The 25,060-nt window shown below is 44.3% G+C and overlaps 1 protein-coding gene across 3 annotated transcripts in view; it reads right to left on the bottom strand.

Moving 5' to 3' along the window:
• Positions 1–25,060, bottom strand: part of LOC124110926 (nuclear factor 1 X-type-like) — a 334,632-nt gene that overhangs the window by 309,079 nt on the left and 493 nt on the right. The window lies entirely within an intron of this gene.

The raw sequence follows: 25,060 nt of genomic DNA, 5'->3' as shown, positions 1-25,060 counted from the left end.
AACTGGTGTGCACCGAAGTAAGCCTCTCAGCCCTTGTTTCACTACTGGACCCTCGTTCTTGAACAAGAACTTTGCATGTTGGGCCTGGTGCGTGCAATTCAAAAAGCAGATTTCTCAAAGTGTGCAGCATCACTTGGCTTGCATTTCACTGATATGTCCCTCTTACAGCAGAACACAGGCACCACTGTACCGCGATTATTGTTACGGTGGATTAGTGACACACAAGACTAAACGGACATTCTCTCGTTCTCACTGGTTTATTAGGAAGGTACAGTGCTATGTGATACTTTGAAGGAAAGCGTTCATTGAAACTGAATTATAGAACCGTAAACACATACATTGAACCGATATTCCTGGTCATACTTAAGTAGGAAGTAAGTTGATATCATTGATACCGGATCTAATGGCACATGACAATAAGACAAGATGAGTGAGTGAGTTGGGTTTAACGCCGCATTTAACAGTATTCCAGTTATATCATGGCGTGTCAGCTTAATGTGGGAGGAATGCCCGAAGTGATGCAGGTTTCAGACGTTTACCACTTCGGTGAAACTCACGAGCACGGGTATGGTGCTGACAAACCAAGACACATAATCGGGGCGAATCGGGATCCGAACCCACAATCATAGGTTTCTGGCGTGCTCAAGGGACGCAACTCTACACAACGAATCGCGGCGCCTTAGACGACTGGGCCACCCGTGTCCCTTGATATCACAGGGTCATGGCAATAATGTCAATGTACATTCCTGTTTTTTAAGATATGAATCCATTCCCAGATGATTATGATTGATTTTGGGGTGATCTAATATTATGGATACAGTTCACTTCATTCAGGAAAAGATGCCTTCATTAAATTGTTCTCTAGAACACGACATACTAAATAAACTAGGTGCAATATTTCTCAGTAGACAATTTATAAAATAATGCCGAGCCCTCATACGAATAGATCATACAAAATACATAGAAATTGATACAATGTCATTTAAAAATGTTTCATCATGTCCAAACTTATCAACTTATCCTAAGTCCAAATAGGCAATTTCTGAAAACTATCACATATTGGAGGCCATCTTGGATTTCGTCACCAGGGGGCGCCGCATACCAGAATTATATAAAGCATTGTTGCAATTGATCCTGAAAAAGATACTGTGATAATTGTACTGTGTATGAATTGGCCAGATAATTATGATATAATGAGTATATATTAAAGTCATTAGAGATTTCAACCATGTTGGCGCCCATTTTCGACTTTCATCACCACCAGGGGGTGCTGCATACTGGATTTAAATTATATGCATGATTGTTGTGATTACTCCTAAATACATTACAGTGATAATTTGTATAAATTGGCCAGACAACAATGATATTTTGAGTATAGATTGATATCATTAGAGATTTCAGCCATGCTGTATTTTCTACCACCAGGGTGCGCTGCAAAATATATTTTAATTTATAAAGCTCTGTTGCAATCTATTCCGCGTGCATTACAATGGATATATATTAAATGGATAAGATAAGTATGATATATTGACTATATATTGATATCATTAGAGATTTCAGCCATGCTGGAGGCCATCTTTGATATTCTACCACCAGGGGGCGCTGCAAACTATATTTTAATTTTATACAGCTCTGCTGCAATTCATTCCGCGTGCATTGCAATGGATATATGTTTAAATAGATCAGATAGATATGATATATTGACTATATATTGATATCATTAGAGATTTCAGCCATGTTGGCAGCCATCTTCTACTACCAGGAGGCTCTGCTGATGTGGATCCATATCCAGAGATGTTCGGAATAGTTCAATGTATAAGTGTGCCAAATTTGGTGCTTTTAACCCAAAGTGCACAATTTTAGCCTCAACCGCCCCACTACCAGTCACAGTATCTGAAAATGGCACAACATCGTCCCAAATAAAAGGAGCATTAAATCTTCAATACGTTATGAAATAAAAATGCCATTCATTGATGCAAAAAGATGATGAGGCAGAACCAGTATAACTTTAATGTCCGACAATGAACAGGCAATCAAACAATTGCGACACCACAATGCAGCTATGCAGGCGACCATCAGCATGGAACAAGTTGAATCAACTTTCATTTGTAAGCAGTACTCTCTGCAAATCACGACTTGGCCAACGTCGTTCAGTGATGACCTAACGGAGTCTGCTCTGGCGATGGAGACGGGTCAAGGTCATTTCACGGAAGGGTCGGTAAGGTCGAATACCTGCTGTTCGTAGTCTCCTGACTACTGTGAAGGGGCCTATACAATGGCCGATTACGTCACTGTCAGTAACCGGTTGCGCAGATGTAATGTACGCAGATAGCCGTCCTCAAAGGGGGGTTGTGACGCGTGGTTTGCTACCCTGGGCCTGTACTTAGTGTGTCCAGTCTGGTTGTAACTCTTGAGAAGCCGATCCACTGTCTCTCGGTTGGAACCAAAGGTTCGTGCAATATGGAATTGCGTCGCGCCAACAGTAGCCATATCATTTGCTCTCTCCCTTTCTTCTGTAGTTAATGTGACACGTTCTCGTCGATGTTCTCACCATTTATACTTTTCGTGTCCAACCTGCCTGACCTTTGGTAAAAACACGTGTTTTATTCAAAAAGTGCGAAAATCAAAATCTCAGAAATGCACAGACTTGGAGTCATCCCCACATGTTGCCTTCGTTTTAGCGTTGGTGCGCCGGTAGCTTTAGGCCCCGCCCAGAATCCGATTACGGAGCGTGTGATTTCAACACTTTCTCTTGGACATTTGAATACTTTCTGTTAACTTTTTCTCTCTCGCAATCGCAATCATTTTTTTTCACGATACTTACACTTTAACATTTAAATATACTTAGGTATTATCAGCTGTTGGTTTTTAACGCAAATTATTATTTTTTTAATGATGCTTTAAAGGAAGATAATAAACATGGACAATTAAAAGGTGGTTCTCAGTTTAAGCGAATGTCAGAGTTTTAGTTTGGAATCGCATATATGATTTTATCTTGTTTTATTTATGCTAGACTTACACATTTTAATTTCATGACTTAATTTGTCTTTTTATAGACAGCGTCATCCCCGATCATCCAGTTTAACTCCGTTCAGTTATGATAAATATACTGGATCCATTCGCCAACATACATTAGTTTTGAGTGACACGATGCTAAACATAGACAACCAATCAAAATTACATTGTCATTAATAAAACCAGCGGCGATATTACCAGAACTAGACACGGAGTCGACTTGTGCGTACGGTGTAAATTACAACAATTCGGAACGGGAGTTTTTGCAAAAGGACTCTCCCCTTTCCTGTATTATCAAAAGTTTGATTCTTTAAGATACATCTGTCAGAGCTCGCTTAAATTTGAAAAAAAAGATCTATGGAGAGCTCTCGTTCGGAAGATGCAGTTAGATTAATTGTTGATTTCAAGCTTATGAGCGAGAGAAAACTGTGCTGAGTGTGTCACAAGAGAGATGCAGATTGTGACGTCTTGGTATCGTTTGTGAAGGAAGTTTTGGTATCGGATGGATCTAGGATATCAGAAAATATTTCACACTGGGTAATCGAGGGTGGGAGAGCGTTAACAAATAGTATATGCACGCACATGTATAAATAGCCCAACAAGATGGACAAACTGGCGAAAACAAGATGCTGCATAATTTTAAACCTGTACTTTATTACAGTATTTTACGTTATTCGTGTCTGTGAATGCTTTTCTGTATAGCATAGCTTTCTTTTAATGGTAAGGTATGTTAGACCAAGAGTTTTTTATGCATTTTCGCAAAAATTGGTTTGTATAAAATATGTGTCTTTGCGTGTTTGATTTGTGGTACACCAACGCGTAGTTTTCAATGCTTGTCCAATGCTTGGAAGGTGCAGATAACCTCCTGTCTATAGCTCTGAAATCCGTTTAAAGACACACGTTGTTCAAAGGTGAATATTTATTAATCATTAACAGGAAAGCACCTGTTAAATACAATGAACCTTTGGTTTTGCTGAGATATTTTGGTGAATTTATGTTTATCTGTGCTGTAATGGTTGCTGGTAGACATTACATGATCCCCCAAAGTAATAACTGGAAATATCAAATCTATAGACTGTTTGATAAATACAGGCTTTCAATTGCTGCACGTGCCTATTGTTCATAGTCATTTTAGATATTTAAATGCGAAGTTAATTAATGCGAGGAAAGACCACGACAATAAAACAAATATGTCATTTTGAAAGTTTATTATAGAAAATCTCTTGAGACATTATAGAACTCTTATTCCCTGATTGAACATGGGGATATCCTCACTTTTCCAAAGTCACATCAAATTTCACTGCACACAGGACTGCACACAATATATTCTGAAGTTGCCGTCTCATGCCAGATGTCACAATGTATTGAACGGTAACGCGTTCAAAGTAGGATTTAAAAAAAAATTCTTATCATATTTTCTTTAATCTTATACTGGGTGGTCTGAGACATTGTTACGAATACTTCGGGAATGACACACACGTGCTTTTTTTATTTTTAAAACAGACCTGCTGTGAACTAAAGTAGAAGTGTTGTAATACTTAGTAGCGGTCATCTGCTTGTAGTTACGCATGTGTCCAAAATAGCAAATGATGTAATAGACTGGGTTCGCTATGTCACAGACAAGGCTACGAGGTAAAGCAGAGTGGAATGTCTGAACAGGATCAGACAGCAAGAGATCAAAACTAAAAATAGACACCGACAACGCACATACTTCAAGTTACTGCGCCTCAACTTCACTTTCACCATCAACTGAACTGATCACGTTAGACATAGTAAGAATCATACAAGTGGAATGGCGTTTCGGGAAAGGTGACATAGCGACATCAAAACGAATATATCGTGGAGTCATTCCCATTTAAGCAACCGAATGTATAATTCCCGAAATAGAATTTTCATCACTCTTTCAAAACCACATGGATATTATACTATCTTTTGACATATTACGAGTACTCAGATTCATGTCGCTCATAATGTAATACGTATTAGCAGACTCGTCACACGTGCTTTATATTCTGTGGTAAGATCCCGCGTAATGTCCCGCGTAATATCGTTCCAAGGCATGTCCCAGATCTGATGGAAACCAACTCGAGATGTGTCGCGGATCTGATGACACATGGCGACAACAACACGATATATGTCTCGGATCTGATGACAGATAACAACAACATGGGATGTGTCCCGGATCTGATGGCCCTTGACAACAACACGACAGGTGTCTTGGATCTGATTACACATGACAACAACACGAGATGCGAAGATTCGGGTTAGAATAGGCCTTCAGCAACCCATGCTTGTCGTAAGATACGACAAGTGGGATCGGATGGTCGGACTCGCTGACTTGGTTGATGCATGTCATCGTATCCCAATTGATTGTCTGGTCCAGACTCGATTATTTACAGACCGCCGTCATATAGCAGGAATATTGCGACGTTGAACAACCAAACCAAACAAAAAGATAACCATAATACGAGACGTGTATCGGATGAAATGACAGATAACAACACGAGACACGAACTGATGGCACATGACAACAAGACAAGATGTGTCTCGGAACTGATGGCACATGACAACAACACGAGCTGTGTCTCGGAACTGATGGCACATGACAACAAGACAAGATGTGTCTCGGAACTGATGGCACATGACAACAACACAAGATGTGTCTCGGAACTGATGGCACATGACAAAAACACAAGATGTTTCTCGGAACAGATTGCACATAACAACAAGACAAGATGTGTCTCGGAACAGATTGCACATAACAACAAGACAAGATGTGTCTCGGAACAGATTACACATAACAACAAGACAAGATGCGATCTGTATCTGATGACACAAGACAACAACACACGATGGCAAATGACAACAAGACAAAATGTGTTCTACATCTATGACACATGGAAACAAGATGTGTCTCGAAACTGATGGCACATGACAACAACACGAGCTGTGTCTCGGAACTGATGGCACATGACAAAAACACAAGATGTGTCTCGGAACAGATTGCACATAACAACAAGACAAGATGCGATCTGTATCTGATGACACAAGACAACAACACACGATGGCAAATGACAACAAGACAAAATGTGTTCTACATCTAAGACACATGCAAACAAGATGTGTCTCGAAACTGATGGCACATGACAACAACACGAGCTGTGTCTCGGAACTGATGGCACATGAGAACAACACGAGATGTGTCTCAGAACTGATGGCACATGACAACAACACGAGATGTGTCTCGGAACTAATGGCACATGACAACAACACGCGCTGTGTCTCGGAACTGATGGCACATGACAACAACACGAGATGTGTCTCGGAACTGATGGCACATGACAACAACACAAGATGTGTCTCAGAACTGATGGCACATGACAAAAACACAAGATGTGTCTCGGAACTGATGGCACATGACAACAACACGAGCTGTGTCTCGGAACTGATGGCACATGACAACAACACGAGATGTGTCTCGGAACTGATGGCACATGACAACAACACACAGATGTGTCTCGGAACTGATGGCACATGACAACAACACGAGATGTGTCTCGGAACTGATGGCACATGACAACAACACGAGATGTGTCTCGGAACTGATGGCACATGACAACAACACACAGATGTGTCTCGGAACTGATGGCACATGACAACAACACGAGATGTGTTCCGGAACTGATGGCACATGACTAAGACAAGATGTGTCTCGGAACTGATGGCACATGACAACAAGACAAGATGTGTCTCGGAACTGATGGCACATGAAAACAACACGAGCTGTGTTCCGGAACTGATGGCACATGACAACAACACGAGATGTGTCTCGGAACTGATGACACATGACAACAAGACAAAATGCATTCTTGGTCTAATGACAAATGACGACAACATGACATGTGTCTAGGATCTAATGACACATGACAACCAGACAAAATGCGTTCCGAATCTAATGACAAATGACAAAATCTCGACATGTGTCTTTCATCTGATGATGCATGATAACAAGACAAGATGTGGTCTAGATCTGCTGACACATGGCAGCAACACAAGATGCGTTCCGGATCTAATGAGACATGACAACAAGAAAAGATGTGTTCTGGAACTGATGTCATAAGACAAGACAAGATGTGTTCTGGAACTGATGGCACATGACAACAAGACAAGATGAGTGAGTGATTTGGGTTTAACGCCGCTTTTAACATTATTCCAGTTATATCACGACGTGTCAGCTTAATGTGGGAGGAAAGCCCGAAGTGATGCAGGTCTCAGACGTTTACCACTTCGGTGAAACCCACGGGCACGGGTATGGTGCTGACAAACCTAGAAACATAATCGGGGCGAACAGGGATTCGAGTGAGTGAGTGAGTGATTGAGTTGGGTTTAACGCCGCTTTTAACAGTATTCAAGTTATATCGCGGCGTGTCAGCTTAATGTGGGAGGAAAGCCCGAAGTGACGCAGGTCTTAGACGTTTACCACTTCGGTGAAACCCACGAGCACGGGTATGGTGCTGACAAACCTAGAAACATAATCGGGGCGAACCGGGATTCGAACCCACAATCATAGGTTTCTGGCGTGCCCAAGGGACGCAACTCTGCACAGCGAATCGCGGCGCCTTAGACGACTGGGCCACCCGTGCCCCCAACAGGGATTCGAACCCACAATCATAGGTTTCTGGCCTGCCCAATGGGAGCAAATCTGCACATCGAATCGCGGCGCCTTAGACGACTGGGCCACCCGTGCCTCCACAAGACAAGATGTGTTCTGTATAAATGACACATGACAACAACACAAGATATGTTCCGGATCTAATTTCACATGACAACAACGCAAGATGTGTTTTGGATCTGATGACACATGATAGCAACGCAATATGCGTTCCGAATCTAAAGACACATGGCAACAAGACAAGATGTGTTCTGGATCTGATGACACATGGCAACAAGACAAGATGTGTTCTGGATCTGATGACACATGGCAACAAGACAAGATGTGTTCTGGATCTGATGACACATGACAACAAAACAAAATGTGTTCTGGATCTGATGACACATGACAACAAGACAAGCTGTGTTCTGGATCTGATGACACATGACAACAAGACAAGATGTGTTCTGGATCTGATGACACATGACAACAAGACAATATGTGTTCTGGATCTAAAGACACATGACAACAAGACAAGATGTGTTCTGGATCTGATGACACATGACAACAAGACAAGCTGTGTTCTGGATCTGATGACACATGACAACAAGACAATATGTGTTCTGGATCTGATGGTAGGTTGTGTCCTTGAGAGGTTTGTGGCATGATGGCGCACGAGGTGTGCGCTGACATGATGACACGCGGAACATAACTGGTTTTGTCCTGAATTTGTGACACATGCAAACGAGAAGATATATGCCGTGTATAATATGACACATGGCAACAGGACGAGATGAGTACAGGAACTGATGACACACGGTAACAACACGTGGCAGTTCAGTGATCGGATGACACATGGTTAGAGATTATATGGTATGCGGGTGTATGTGATATACGTAAACACATGATCAGCTGTTACAGGAAACACTTTTATTAAATATGCTCACTTATTGTCCTGAAATATGAGGTTAAACATGGTTTCTTTCAAGACGAGACAGAAACGATATTCTGTCTGTTCTGACAAAACAAACGAATGTCTCCTTTATTTAACGTCACTTTATGTCACGGATCTGATTACACATGATACCATTACGAAATGCAAAACCGATTGTTGTGACATATAATAACAAGAACTAGTGTGCCCCATCTTATGACACAAGGTTACGTGACGTGTCTCGAATCTGGAGACACATGGTGACATTGCTAGATGCGTTTTCAATCTGGTGACACTGAGACACGTTGTATCAATACGCAGGGTGTCATGAATCGAAGAGAGAGAGAGATGGAGAGAGAGAGAGAGAGAGAGAGAGAGAGAGAGAGAGAGAGAGAGAGAGAGAGAGAGAGAGAGAGAGAGAGAGAGAGAGAGAGAATACAAAATACAAAGTCCAAATATGAGCACCAATGCAACATTATGTGGTATGCAGGACCAGTGTGTAACGTGTGCCAGGATGCAGGGCCTGTGTGTAACATGTGTTAGGATGCAGGGTCTGTTGGTTAGGTGTCAGGATGCATGACCAGTGTGTAACATGTGTCAGGATGCAGGTACTGTGTTTAACGCGCGTCAGGATACAGGACATGTGAGTAACGTGTGTCAGGGTGCAAGGTCTGTGATCAACTTGTGTCAGGACGCAGGGTCTGTGAGTAACGTGTGCCAGGATAAAGGGCCTGTGTATAACGTGTGCCAGAATTCAGGGCCTGTGTGTTACGTGTCAGTATGCAGTACCTGTGTGTAAGTTGCGTCAAAATGCGTGACACGTGTGTAACGTGTGTCAGGATTCATAAGATTTGTGTAACGTGCGTCAAGATGCGTGACATGTGTGTAACGTGTCATGATACTGTGCCTGTGTGTAACGGGTGTCAGGATGTAGAGCATTAGTGTATCGTGTCAGGATGCAGGGTCTGTGTGTAATGTGTGTCAGGATGCAGGGCCTGTGTGAAACGTGTGTCAGGATGCAGGACCTGGTCCTGACGTGTGTCGGGATGCAGGGCCAATGTGTAACATGTGCCAGGATGCAGGACCCGGTCCTGACGTGTGTCAGGACGCAGGGTCTGTGAGTAACGTGTGCCAGGATGCAGGACCAGTGTATATAACGTTTGCCACGATGCAGGGCCTGTGTGTAACAAGTGTTAGGATGCAGGGTCTGTGAGTAAGGTGTCAGAATGCAGGACCAGTGTGTAACGTGTGTCAGGATGCAGGGCCTGTGTGTAACATGTGTTAGGATGCAGGGTCTGTGAGAAAGGTGTCAGAATGCAGGACCAGTGTGTAACGTGTGCCAGGATGCAGGGCCTGTGTGTAACAAGTGTTAGGATGCAGGGTCTGTGAGTAAGGTGTCAGAATGCAGGACCAGTGTGTAACGTGTGCCAGGATGCAGGGCCTGTGTGTAACATGTGTTAGGATGCAGGGTCTGTGAGTCAGGTGTCAGAATGCAGGACCAGTGTGTAACGTGTGCCAGGATGCAGGGTCTGTTGGTTAGGTGTCAGGATGCATGACCAGTGTGTAACACGTGTCGGGATGCAGGTACTGTGTTTAACGCGCGTCAGGATACAGGACCTGTGAGTAACGTGTGTCAGGGTGCATGGTCTGTGATCAACTTGTGTCAGGACGCAGGGTCTGTGAGTAACGTGTGCCAGGATAAAGGGCCTGTGTGTAACGTGTCAGTATGCAGTACCTGTGTGTAAGTTGCGTCAAGATGCGTGACACGTGTGTAACGTGTGTCGGGATTCATAAGATTTGTGTAACGTGCGTCAAGATGCGTGACATGTGTGTAACGTGTCATGATACTGTGCCTGTGTGTAACGGGTGTCAGGATGTAGAGCATTAGTGTATCGTGTCAGGATGCAGGGTCTGTGTGTAATGTGTGTCAGGATGCAAGGCCTGTGTGAAACGTGTGTCAGGATGCAGGACCTGGTCCTGACGTGTGTCGGGATGCAGGGCCAATGTGTAACATGTGCCAGGATGCAGGACCCGGTCCTGACGTGTGTCAGGACGCAGGCTCTGTGAGTAACGTGTGCCAGGATGCAGGACCAGTGTATATAACGTGTGCCACGATGCAGGGCCTGTGTGTAACAAGTGTTAGGATGCAGGGTCTGTGAGTAAGGTGTCAGAATGCAGGACCAGTGTGTAACGTGTGCCAGGATGCAGGGCCCGTGTGTAACATGTGTTAGGATGCAGGGTCTGTGAGAAAGGTGTCAGAATGCAGGACCAGTGTGTAACGTGTGCCAGGATGCAGGGCCTGTGTGTAACAAGTGTTAGGATGCAGGGTCTGTGAGTAAGGTGTCAGAATGCAGGACCAGTGTGTAACGTGTGCCAGGATGCAGGGCATGTGTGTAACATGTGTTAGGATGCAGGGTCTGTGAGTCAGGTGTCAGAATGCAGGACCAGTGTGTAACGTGTGCCAGGATGCAGGGCCTGTGTGTAACAAGTGTTAGGATGCAGGGTCTGTGAGTAAGGTGTCAGAATGCAGGACCAGTGTGTAACGTGTGCCAGGATGCAGGGCCTGTGTGTAACGTGTCAGTATGCAATACCTGTGTGTAAGTTGCCTTAAACTGCGTGACACGTGTGTAACGTGTGTCAGGATTCAAAAGATTTGTGTAACGTGCGTCAAGATGCGTGACATGTGTGTAACGTGTCAGGATACTGTGCCTGTGTGTAACGGGTGTCAGGATGTAGAGCATTAGTGTATCGTGTCAGGATGCAGGGTCTGTGTGTAATGTGTGTCAGGATGCAGGGCCTGTGTGAAACGTGTGTCAGGATGCAGGACCTGGTCTTGACGTGTGTCGGGATGCAGGGCCAGTGTGTAACATGTGCCAGGATGCAGGACCCGGTCCTGACGTGTGTCAGGACGCAGGGTCTGTGTGTAACATATGCCAGGATGCATGGCCTAGGCGTAACGTGTCAAGATGCAGGGCTTGTGTGTAACGTGTGTCAGGATGCAGGGCCTGTGTGAAACGTGTGTCAGGATGCAGGACCTGGTCTTGACGTGTGTCGGGATGCAGGGCCAGTGTGTAACATGTGCCAGGATGCAGGACCCGGTCCTGACGTGTGTCAGGACGCAGGGTCTGTGTGTAACATATGCCAGGATGCATGGCCTAGGCGTAACGTGTCAAGATGCAGGGCTTGTGTGTAACGTGTGTCAGGATGCAGAGCATCTGAGTTATGTGCGTCAAGATGCGTGACCTGCGTGTAACGTGTGTCAGGATGCAGGACCTGTGTTCAATCTGTGTTAGGATGCAGGGTCTATGGGTAACGTGTGTCAGGATGCAGGGCCGGTGTGTAATGTGTGTCAGGGTGCAAAACATATGTGTAACGTGCGTCAAGATGGGCGACCTCTGTGTAACGTGTGTCAGGATGCAGGACCTCAGTGTAACGTGCGTGAAGATACATGGTCTGTGAGCGTGTCAGGATGCAGAACATCTGTGTAACGTGTGTCAGGATGTAGGGTCTGTGTGTAACGTGTGTCAGGGTGCAGAACATTTGTTTAAGGTGCGTCAAGATGTGTGTCCTGTGTGTAACGTGTGTCAGGATGCAGGGCCTGTGTTTAACGTGTGTTAAGATGGGTGACCTGTGTGTAACGTGTGTCACGATGCAGGGTCTGTGTTTTACGTGTGTCAGGGTGCAGAATATCTGTGTAAGGTGCGTCAAGTGAATGACCTGTGTGTAATGTGTGTCAGGATGCGGGGCCTGTGCTTAACGCGCGTTAGGATGCGGGGACTGTGGGTAACGTGTGTCAGGATACAGGACCTGTGTGTAAGGTATGTCAGGATGCGCGGCCAGGATGCAGGACCAGTGTGTGTCGTGTGCCAGGATTCAGGTCTTGTGTGTAACGTATGTCAGGATGCATTGCCTGTGTGTTACATGTGCCATGATGCAGTGCCTGTGTGTTACGTGTGCCAGGATGCAGTGCCTGTGTGTTACCTGTATCAGGAAGCAGGGCCTGTAAGTAAGGTGTGTCACGATGCAGGGTCTGTGTTTAACGTGTGTCAGGATGCAGAACATCTGTGTAAGGTGCGTCAAGATGGGTGGCCTGTGTGTAACGTGTGTCGGGATACAGGGCCTGTGTGTAACGTGTGTCAGAATACTGGGCCTGTGTGTAACGTATGTCAGGATACAGGGCCTGTGAGTTACGTGTGTCAGGATGCAGGTCCTGTGTTTAACTCGTGTCAAGATGGGTAATTTGTGTGTTACGTGTGTCACGATGCAGGGTCTGTGTTTAACGTGTGTCAGGATGCAGAACATCTGTGTAAGGTGCGTCAAGATGGGTGACCTGTATATAACGTGTGCCACGATGCAGGGCCTGTGTGTAACAAGTGTTAGGATGCAGGGTCTGTGAGTAAGGTGTCAGAATGCAGGACCAGTGTGTAACGTGTGCCAGGATGCAGGGCCCGTGTGTAACATGTGTTAGGATGCAGGGTCTGTGAGAAAGGTGTCAGAATGCAGGACCAGTGTGTAACGTGTGCCAGGATGCAGGGCCTGTATGTAACAAGTGTTAGGATGCAGGGTCTGTGAGTAAGGTGTCAGAATGCAGGACCAGTGTGTAACGTGTGCCAGGATGCAGGGCCTGTGTGTAACATGTGTTAGGATGCAGGGTCTGTGAGTCAGGTGTCAGAATGCAGGACCAGTGTGTAACGTGTGCCAGGATGCAGGGCCTGTGTGTAACATGTGTTAGGATGCAGGGTCTGTTGGTTAGGTGTCAGGATGCATGACCAGTGTGTAACATGTGTCAGGATGCAGGTACTGTGTTTAACGCGCGTCAGGATACAGGACATGTGAGTAACGTGTGTCAGGGTGCATGGTCTGTGATCAACTTGTGTCAGGACGCAGGGTCTGTGAGTAACGTGTGCCAGGATAAAGGGCCTGTGTGTAACGTGTGCCAGGATTCAGGGCCTGTGTAACGTGTCAGTATGCAATACCTGTGTGTAAGTTGCCTTAAACTGCGTGACACGTGTGTAACGTGTGTCAGGATTCAAAAGATTTGTGTAACGTGCGTCAAGATGCGTGACATGTGTGTAACGTGTCAGGATACTGTGCCTGTGTGTAACGGGTGTCAGGGTGTAGAGCATTAGTGTATCGTGTCAGGATGCAGGGTCTGTGTGTAATGTGTGTAAGGATGCAGGGCCTGTGTGAAACGTGTGTCAGGATGCAGGACCTGGTCTTGACGTGTGTCGGGATGCAGGGCCAGTGTGTAACATGTGCCAGGATGCAGGACCCGGTCCTGACGTGTGTCAGGACGCAGGGTCTTTGTGTAACATATGCCAGGATGCATGGCCTAGGCGTAACGTGTCAAGATGCAGGGCCTGTGTGTAACGTGTGTCAGGATGCAGAACATCTGAGTTATGTGCGTCAAGATGCGTGACCTGCGTGTAACGTGTGTCAGGATGCAGGACCTGTGTTCAATCTGTGTTAGGATGCAGGGTCTATGGGTAACGTGTGTCAGGATGCAGGGCCGGTGTGTAATGTGTGTCAGGGTGCAAAACATATGTGTAACGTGCGTCAAGATGGGCGACCTCTGTGTAACGTGTGTCAGGATGCAGGACCTCAGTGTAACGTGCGTGAAGATACATGGTCTGTGAGCGTGTCAGGATGCAGAACATCTGTGTAACGTGTGTCAGGATGTAGGGTCTGTGTGTAACGTGTGTCAGGGTGCAGAACATTTGTTTAAGGTGCGTCAAGATGTGTGTCCTGTGTGTAACGTGTGTCAGGATGCAGGGCCTGTGTTTAATGTGTGTTAAGATGGGTGACCTGTGTGTAACGTGTGTCACGATGCAGGGTCTGTGTTTTACGTGTGTCAGGGTGCAGAATATCTGTGTAAGGTGCGTCAAGATGGATGACCTGTGTGTAATGTGTGTCAGGATGCGGGGCCTGTGCTTAACGCGCGTTAGGATGCGGGGACTGTGGGTAACGTGTGTCAGGACACAGGACCTGTGTGTAAGGTATGTCAGGATGCGCGGCCAGGATGCAGGACCAGTGTGTGTCGTGTGCCAGGATTCAGGTCTTGTGTGTAACGTATGTCAGGATGCATTGCCTGTGTGTTACATGTGCCATGATGCAGTGCCTGTGTGTTACGTGTGCCAGGATGCAGTGCCTGTGTGTTACCTGTATCAGGAAGCAGGGCCTGTGAGTAAGGTGTGTCACGATGCAGGGTCTGTGTTTAACGTGTGTCAGGATGCAGAACATCTGTGTAAGGTGCGTCAAGATGGGTGGCCTGTGTGTAACGTGTGTCGGGATACAGGGCCTGTGAGTAACGTGTGTCAGAATACTGGGCCTGTGTGTAACGTATGTCAGGATACAGGGCCTGTGAGTTACGTGTGTCAGGATGCAGGTCCTGTGTTTAACTCGTGTCAAGATGGGTGATTTGTGTGTTACGTGTGTCACGATGCAGGGTCTGTGTTTAACGTGTGTCAGGATGCAGAACATCTGTGTAAGGTGCGTCAAGATGGGTGACCTGTGTGTAACGTGTGTCAGAATACTGGGCCTGTGTGTAAGGTGCGTCAGGATGCGCGGCCAGGATGCAGGACCAGTGTGTGTCGTGTGCCAGAATTCAGGTCCTGTAGTGTGTCAAGGAAGAAAGCCTTTGTGTTACGGGTGCGAAGATGCAGGGCCTTTGGGTCAAGTGTGAGTAACGTGTGTCAAGATGGGTGACCTGTGTGTAACGTGTGTCAGGATGCATGGTCTGTGTGTGACGTGTGTCAGGATGCAGGGTCTGTGTGTGACTTGTGTCAGGATGCAGAACATATGTTTAAGGTGCGCCAAAATGGGTGGCCTGTGTGTAACGTGTGTCAGGTTGCAGGAGATGTGTGTTACATGCTTCAAGATGGGTGACCTGTGTGTAACGTGTGTCAGAATGCAGGGACTGTGCTTAACGTGAGTCAAGATGTAGGGTCTGTGAGTAACGTGTGTTAGGATGCAGAATATGCGTGTAACGTGTGTCAAGGAACAAAGCCTTTGTTTAACGGGTGCCAGGATGCAGGGCCTTTGTGTAAAGTGTGTAAGAATGCAGGACCTGTGTGTAACGTGTTAGGACGCAGGGCCTGTGTGTAACCTGTGCCAGGATGCAGGACCTGTGTGTATCGTGTCAGAATGCAAGACCAGTGTGTCAGGATGCAGGGCCTGTGTTTAACGTGTGTCAAGATGGATGACCTGTGTGTAATGTGTGTCAGGATGCAGGTACTGTGTTTAACGTGCGTCAGGATACAGGACCTGTGAGTAACGTGTGTCAGGATGCATGGCCTGTTATCGACGTGTGTCAGGACGCAGGGTCTGTGGGTAACGTGTTTCAGGATGCAGGACCTGTGTGTAACGTGTGCCAGGATGCAGGACCTGTGTGTAACGTGTGTCAGGATGCAGGACATTTGTGTAAAACATGTGCCAGGATGCAGGGCCTGTGTGTAACGTGTCAGGGTGCAGTCCCTGTGTGTTATCTTTTTCATGATGCGACCTGTGTGTAACGTGCGTGAAGATACATGGTCTGTGAGCAACGTGTCAGGATACAGAACCTGTGTGTAACGTGCCAGGATGAAGGACCAGGATGCAGGGTTAGTGAGTAACGTGCGTCAAGATGTGTGATCTGTGTGTAACGTGTCAGGATACGATGCCTGTGTATAGTGTAACTGGTGACAGGATGTAGTGCCCGAGTGTATCATGTCAGGATGCAGTGTCTGTGTGTAATGTGTGTGAGGATGCAGGGCCTGTGTATAACGTGTGTCTGGATGCAGGGCCTATGTGTAACATATGCCAGGATGCGCTGCCTAGACGCAACGTGCAAAGATGCAGGGCCTGTGTGTAACGTGTGTCAGGATGCAGAACAGCTGTGTAATGTGCGTCAAGATGCGTGATCTGTGTGTAACGTGTGTCAGGATGATGGGCCTGTGTTTAACGTGTGTCAGGATGCATGGTCTGTGGGTAACGTTTGTCAGGATGCAGGACCTGTGTGTAACGTGTGTCAGGATGCAGTGTAGGACATGTGTGCAATGTGTGTCAGGATGCAGGATATATGTGTAACGTGTGCCAGGATGTAGGGCATGTGTGTAACGTGTCAGGGTGCAGTGAATGTGTGTTACCTGTTTCAGGATGCAGGCCTGTGTGTAACGTGTGTCAGGATGCAGAATCTGCGGGTTACGTGTGTCAAGGAAAAAAGCCTTTGTTTAACGGGTGCCAGGATGCAGGGCCTTTGTGTAATGTGTGTCAAAATACAGAGCGTGTGTGTAATCTGTGCCAGGTTGCAGGACCTGTGTGTAATGTTCGTCAGGTTCCAGGACCTGTGTGTAACGTGTTTGAATGCAAGACGTGTAACGTGTGTCAAGGAAGAAAGCCTTTGTTTAACGTGTGCCAGGATGCAGGGCCCGCGTATAACGTGTGTTAGGATGCAGTATCTGCGTGTAACGTGTGTCAAGGAACAAAGCCTGTGGTTAACGGGTGCCAGGATGGAGGGCATGTGTGTAACGTGTGTCAGGATGCAGGGTCTGTGAGTAACAGTTCAGGATGCATAACATCTGGTCTATTGTCAGGATATAGTGGGTTTACGTTCTCATGGTGTATTGTCAAGACACAATGATTGATTGATTAAGCATGGTTTTATTCCGCTTTTAGCAGTATTCCACCAGTAATGGGCTTCACACATTTAACCCATGTGGGAAATCGAACCCGGGCTTTCGGCGTGACGCACGAACGCTTTAACCACTAGGCTAGCCCATCGTCCTTAGGACACAATGACCCTGCATTTACATGGTATATTGTCAAGAAAGTGTGAAACCGATTGACATGGGGTATTGTTAATACGCAATGACCCAACATTTACAAGGTGCGATGTCAAGACACAATTACCCTACATTTACATGATGTATTCTCAAAACACAATGACTCTGCATTTACATGGTGTATTGTCAAGACACAATAGACGAACATTCACATGTTCTGTTGTCAAGACACAATGATCCTACATTTACGTAGTGTGTTTTGAGAAGTCTATATTTACATGGCGTGCTGTTAGGACACACTGACTTCAGGACTTCCAAAAGTCAACTTTCCCTTCATGTCGAGCAATATTCCAGCAGCTCACGCTTTTGGTGTTTACTTTTCACAACTTTTGAGATACAATCGAGCATGCTCTTTCTACCAAAATTTCAAAGAGTGTCATACTACTCTGGCATTCAAGACCTCGCTAAAGCTTACAAAATGTTTTAAGGTGGGACCTTCTATCGACGCATCAGTGACAAAAATGATGTCCGATGCAAGCCAGGAGAACAATTAACTTGCATTTGCATGTGTTTGTGACTGGTACCACCGGTGGTGCAGGATATGCTCACCATTTCGCGTACACCTAGTATCATCACTATGTTATAGTGACTCATAAACACATGCTCACGATATAGTCGGAAACGTACAATTTCCTATGAATATGGAAAGGGATTTGTCGCTTTCATATACATTTACACGGTCTTTTGTCAAGACACAAATACCCTACATTTACAGGTGTGTTGTCAGGACACAATGACCCGACATTTACATGGTGTGTTGTCAAGACACAGTGACCCTACATTTACATGGTGTGTTGTCAAGACACAATGACCCTACATTTACATGGTGTGTTGTCAAGACACAATGACCCTACATTTACACGGTGTGTTGTCAAGACACAATGACCCTATATTTACATGGTGTGTTGTCAAGACACAATGACCCTACATTTACATGGTGTGTTGTCAAATCACAGTGACCCTACATTTTCATGGTGTATTGACAAGAGACAATGACCCTACATTTACATGGTGTGTTGTCAAGACACAGTGACCCTACATTTACATGGTGTATTGTCAAGACACAATGACCCTACATTTACACGGTGTGTTGTCAAGACACAGTGACCCTACATTTACACGGTGTATTGACAAGACACAGTGATCTTACATTTACATGGTGTATTGTCAAGACACAATAGACGAACATTCACATGTTCTGTTGTCAAGACACAATGATCCTACATTTACGTAGTGTGTTTTGAGAAGTCTATATTTACATGGCGTGCTGTTAGGACACACTGACTTCAGGACTTCCAAAAGTCAACTTTCCCTTCATGTCGAGCAATATTCCAGCAGCTCACGCTTTTGGTGTTTACTTTTCACAACTTTTGAGATACAATCGAGCATGCTCTTTCTACCAAAATTTCAAAGAGTGTCATACTACTCTGGCATTCAAGACCTCGCTAAAGCTTACAAAATGTTTTAAGGTGGGACCTTCTATCGACGCATCAGTGACAAAAATGATGTCCGATGCAAGCCAGGAGAACAATTAACTTGCATTTGCATGTGTTTGTGACTGGTACCACCGGTGGTGCAGGATATGCTCACCATTTCGCGTACACCTGGTATCATCACTATGTTATAGTGACTCATAAACACATGCTCACGATATAGTCGGAAACGTACAATTTCCTATGAATATGGAAAGGGATTTGTCGCTTTCATATACATTTACACGGTCTTTTGTCAAGACACAAATACCCTACATTTACACGGTGTGTTGTCAGGACACAATGACCCTACATTTACATGGTGTGTTGTCAAGACGCAGTGACCCTACATTTACATGGTGTGTTGTCAAGACACACTAACCCTACATTTACATGGTGTGTTGTCAAGACACAATGACCCTACATTTACATGGTGTGTTGACAAGAGACAATGACCCTACATTTACACGGTGTGTTGTCAAGACACAATGACCCTACATTTAAACGGTGTGTTGTCAAGACACAGTGACCCTACATTTACATGGTGTGTTGTCAAGACACAATGACCCTACATTAACACGGTGTGTTGTCAAGACACAATGACCCTACATTTACATGGTGTGTTGTCAAGACACAATGACCCTACATTTACATGGTGTGTTGTCAAGACACAATGACCCTACATTTACATGGTGTGTTGACAAGACACAGTGACCCTACATGTACATGGTGTGTTGTCAAGCCACAGTGACCCTACATTTACATGGTGTATTGTCAAGACACAGTGACCCTACATCTACATGGTGTGTTGTCAAGACACAGTGACCCTACATTTACACGGTGTGTTGTCAAGACACAGTGACCCTACATTTACACGGTGTGTTGTCAAGATACAGTGACCCTAAATTTACATGGTGTGTTGTCAAGACACAATGACCCTACATCTACACGGTGTGTTGTCAAGACACAATGACCCTACATTTACACGGTGTGTTGTCAAGATACAGTGACCCTACATTTACATGGTGTATTGACAAGACACAGTGATGTTACATTTACATGGTGTATTGACAAGACACAATGACTCTACATTTACACGGTGTGTTGTCAAGACACAGTGACCCTACATTTACATGGTGGGTTGTCAAGACACAATGACCCTACATTTACATGGTGTGTTGTCAAGACACAATGACCCTACATTTACATGGTGTATTGACAAGACGCAATGACCCTACATTTACATGGTGTGTTGTCAAGACACAATGACCCTACATTAACACGGTGTGTTGTCAAGCCACAATGACCCTACATTTACATGATGTGTTGACAAGACACAATGACCCTACATTAACACGGTGTGTTATCAAGACACAGTGACCCTACATTTACATGGTGTGTTGTCAAGACACAATGACCCTACATTTACACGGTGTGTTGTCAAGACACAGTGACCCTACATTTACATGGTGTGTTGTCAAGACACAGTGACCCTACATTTACATGGTGTGTTGTCAAGACACAATGACCCTACATTAACACGGTGTGTTGTCAAGACACAGTGACCCTACATTTACATGGTGTGTTGTCAAGACACAATGACCCTACATTTACACAGTGTGTTGTCAAGACACAGTGACCCTACATTTACATGATGTGTTGTAAAGACCCAGTGACCCTACATTTACATGGTGTGTTGTCAAGACACAATGACCCTACATTTACATCGTGTGTTGTCAAGGCACAGTGACCCTACATTTACACAGTGTGTTGTCAAGACACAGTGACCCTATATTTACATGGTGTGTTGTCAAGACACAATGACCCTACATTTACACAGTGTGTTGTCAAGATACAGTGACCCTAAATTTACATGGTGTGTTGTCAAGACACAATGACCCTACATCTACACGGTGTGTTGTCAAGACACAATGACCCTACATTTACACGGTGTGTTGTCAAGATACAGTGACCCTACATTTACATGGTGTATTGACAAGACACAGTGATGTTACATTTACATGGTGTATTGACAAGACACAATGACTCTACATTTACACGGTGTGTTGTCAAGACACAGTGACCCTACATTTACATGGTGGGTTGTCAAGACACAATGACCCTACATTTACATGGTGTGTTGTCAAGACACAATGACCCTACATTTACATGGTGTATTGACAAGACGCAATGACCCTACATTTACATGGTGTGTTGTCAAGACACAATGACCCTACATTAACACGGTGTGTTGTCAAGCCACAATGACCCTACATTTACATGATGTGTTGACAAGACACAATGACCCTACATTAACACGGTGTGTTATCAAGACACAGTGACCCTACATTTACATGGTGTGTTGTCAAGACACAATGACCCTACATTTACACGGTGTGTTGTCAAGACACAGTGACCCTACATTTACATGGTGTGTTGTCAAGACACAGTGACCCTACATTTACATGGTGTGTTGTCAAGACACAATGACCCTACATTAACACGGTGTGTTGTCAAGACACAGTGACCCTACATTTACATGGTGTGTTGTCAAGACACAATGACCCTACATTTACACAGTGTGTTGTCAAGACACAGTGACCCTACATTTACATGATGTGTTGTAAAGACCCAGTGACCCTACATTTACATGGTGTGTTGTCAAGACACAATGACCCTACATTTACATCGTGTGTTGTCAAGGCACAGTGACCCTACATTTACACAGTGTGTTGTCAAGACACAGTGACCCTATATTTACATGATGTGTTGTCAAGACACAGTGACCCTACATTTACATGATGTGTTGTCAAGACACAGTGACCCTACATTTACATGGTGTGTTGTCAAGACAGTAACCCTGCATTTGTATGATGTAATGTGGGTACATGAAATAGGTATTGCGAAAGTACTTTGTGTGTTGCACATAGACAGTAAACATAAATGTAACAACAATTAAAGGTGAAACTCTGCTGTCAGAAAACATTTCGATACGATGTGTAACACGCACTAAGTGTTTTAAACAGTTCACCAACAGCCATTAATCATCATCGCCAACAAAATCTATTTTTTAACAGTATATATTTTTGGTTAGCATGAAATATTATTTCACTATGGCAACAACAAAGTCTTACTTCGTCGATAAATCATAACTAGACCAATAAATTACATGTAGGTTTATGGTTTGGTATTGTCAGTATAATGAAGTCTTGCACATACAGTATCTGTGTTTAGTAGAATGCAAGGTCACAATGTAAGACATTAAAAAGGTGTATACATGACACTATTAATGAACATACTGAGATACACATGACCCCAGGAGCACTCGTCTTCAGCAACCCACGGCCCTCGGACTTGGCTGATGGATGTCATCATATAAATCATTATGGATGTATGATTTGTTGAATGAACGTTATTATAGCATGACCCATAACCCTAGCAATGTTTGCATGGACGAGTGAACCAGCGGCATGGGTGTTGATGATGTACATGAAGGTGGTAAGATAACCGGGGTGGGTTGGGGTGTGTGTTTTTCCTAAGCAATCTCATCTTATTGCAAAATCACTCTAGCAGTTGCGTATGGTGTTGCACATTTACAAATTAATTGGCTCAAAGCCTCTTTATAGCGCAGCTACTTTAAGATGCCACGGGCCAACATGTCCCGATCCTCATTGCCACGACTTTCAAATCAAACGTTTCGCGGTTTTTGTGCACATACAATGCTAAAATACCCAGCACTGTTAAGACAGATACCTTACAAACTCCCAACAATTGCTGTAATCAATAACACATCGGGATATAAGCAGGACAAAAGATTACGCTTTTGATTATTGTATATTATTGTTGAATAAGTAACATACGCACTTGAGTTGAAGTGTCTGCTCAATTAAAAAAACTGACTTACATGACTAGTAAATAATAGGTTATTCAATGTATCACCTATGAATAAGAAACAAAAAACAAAAGTGGGCCAAATGAGAACTAATTTGTTAAATAGCGAGTATTCAGGGTCACCTTTTACATTAACGTTGGCTAATAGTTGCAAGCTACTTCAGCATTTGATATCTTTATTTCACAGTCTGGAGAAAACATTATGTTCTGCCACGTTCATTTCACGACATGACAAAATCAAGTTCATTGTGCCATCAAATTCAGAATCACTGAAGAAATAAGTTAAGATCACTTTCTTTGTGAAATGCATGTGTTGTATGTCTGTGTTATTTAACTAAATAAATCGTAACTAAACCTTGGGTCGCTTAACGCACAAATTTGTTATGTCTGACGTGAATGTAATAATATTATGTACATAAACATAGAGGAATCACCACTAATTACATTTATATATGGAAATTATGAATTGAGACTTATAGCTACATGTAGTTAGTATTTTGTCAAGCGAGATTTCATATGACGGGGCAAGTGGCGAAGTCTTATTATGAACTGCTGCATCTAAGGTACTTTTTGTCTAACATGCTGGCAATGAATACTCTGCTAAATGTTGAAACAAAACTGTGAGATGAAGTAACACAACAATTACCAGACGACTTTGCTTTGCTTTACAACTGCTTTGTAGACAAATTTCATGAATCGTCGTGACCTTTTGCATACTAATCGACATGAAATTCATCTATTGATGACATCGACTAATGACATTGTATTATGTTAAAGCTCTTTTCTGAGATGTCCTGTTGATTCCTACTTCTCATCAATATATTATAGTTTTAAAAGAGGTACTACTGAGTTGGACTACGAAGGTAGCAGTTACACATAAGCAGCAGTAATGGGTAATCACGGCTAAGCCATTCAATGGACCACCGCTGCTGGTGATGTCAGGTGTCGCATGAATGCCGACATATACTGCAACCTTTTGAGATATCACAATTCCGTTTTTCCATGACTGGGGGTAAAACCCAAAATGAGGTTTCGATCGTAGATCCGATACCTGTAAATCTCACTCTAAGCCGAACGAGTCAGGTTTCGATCGTCGTAGCTCCCATACCTGTACATCTCACTTGAAGCCGAACGAGTCAGGTTTCGATCGTAGATCAGATACCTGTAAATCTCATTCGAAGCCGAACGAGTCAGGTTTTGATCGTAGCTCCCATACCTGTAAATTTCACTCGAAGCCTAACGAGTCAGGTTTCGATCGTAGATACTCAAACTAATAATACCTTAAGTAAGTTTGAAAAGTTTGAGACAGAATATTTTTCGCACATATTGTGAGATTTATTTTGTTTGGAATAACCTGTTGGCAAAGTATTTTTTCCCTGTAATTTCGAAAAGTTTATCTTAAACAATTTTCAGATCCCAGGCCCCTATCACAACATCAAATGTTGGGCCCAGAAGAGGAGCAATGCTTGTCATGGACGGGGTAGCGTTCGGGTGACACTGTTGTGGGTTGGCGGTGGTTGTTAATGTGTGGAGATGGATAGGGCGGGGGGTTGGGGTGGGATGGTGGGGGTATTACCTGTAACGTTAAGCTTTGGCCCTGTAGTGCCTACAGTTTCTCAGGATTGTTGAATTGAACACGGCAGGTTACTTGTTTAGAATCAATACAAAACAATGGCGAATCCGTAATTCAACAAACCGCCTTTGAAGGCCTGTAGACAGAATATCTGCTTGTACTACTTAGGCTTATAGAATTCCCTTCAACAACATTTCTCAAATTCGGCTACACGGTCATTCAGACGATATCATCATGATAATATAGTTTTACAGGTGGCTTTATTTGTTGATGATGGACGGTAAGATGCCGATAATTATAATGAGGGTAATGGTGATGGTGTCGATAAGGATGGTGGCCGTATGGTGTCAATGACGATGATGACAGTGGGATGCCGATAAGGATGGTGACAGTGAGATGTCGATAAGGATGGTGACACAAGTGCGCCGCTAAGGTTGGTGACAGTGGGAAAATGTCGCTGCTGAAGTTATGAGGTAACACTGATTCTGCAACACTCCCAAATTTATATGAGTTTTAAATTAATTGAAACATCTTGACGCTGCAATGATGTCTCATCAACTAAAAAGGCCCATAGAGAACGTGTTGTATCATCATATCAATTTCATGAAGATTTCCATCCATCATTGACACCCTCGTTCAGCATAAATTCCTTATGAATCGTATAAAATGTGAACGTGAACAATCTGTGTGAACAATTTCGATTTC

This window comes from Haliotis rufescens, unplaced genomic scaffold, assembly GCF_023055435.1.
Source record: "Haliotis rufescens isolate VD_foot unplaced genomic scaffold, xgHalRufe1.0.p SCAF_2, whole genome shotgun sequence".
In the NCBI taxonomy this organism is placed as follows: domain Eukaryota; kingdom Metazoa; phylum Mollusca; class Gastropoda; order Lepetellida; family Haliotidae; genus Haliotis; species Haliotis rufescens.
Note: the sequence above shows the minus strand (reverse complement) of the source record. Positions and strands in the feature narration are given on the sequence as shown.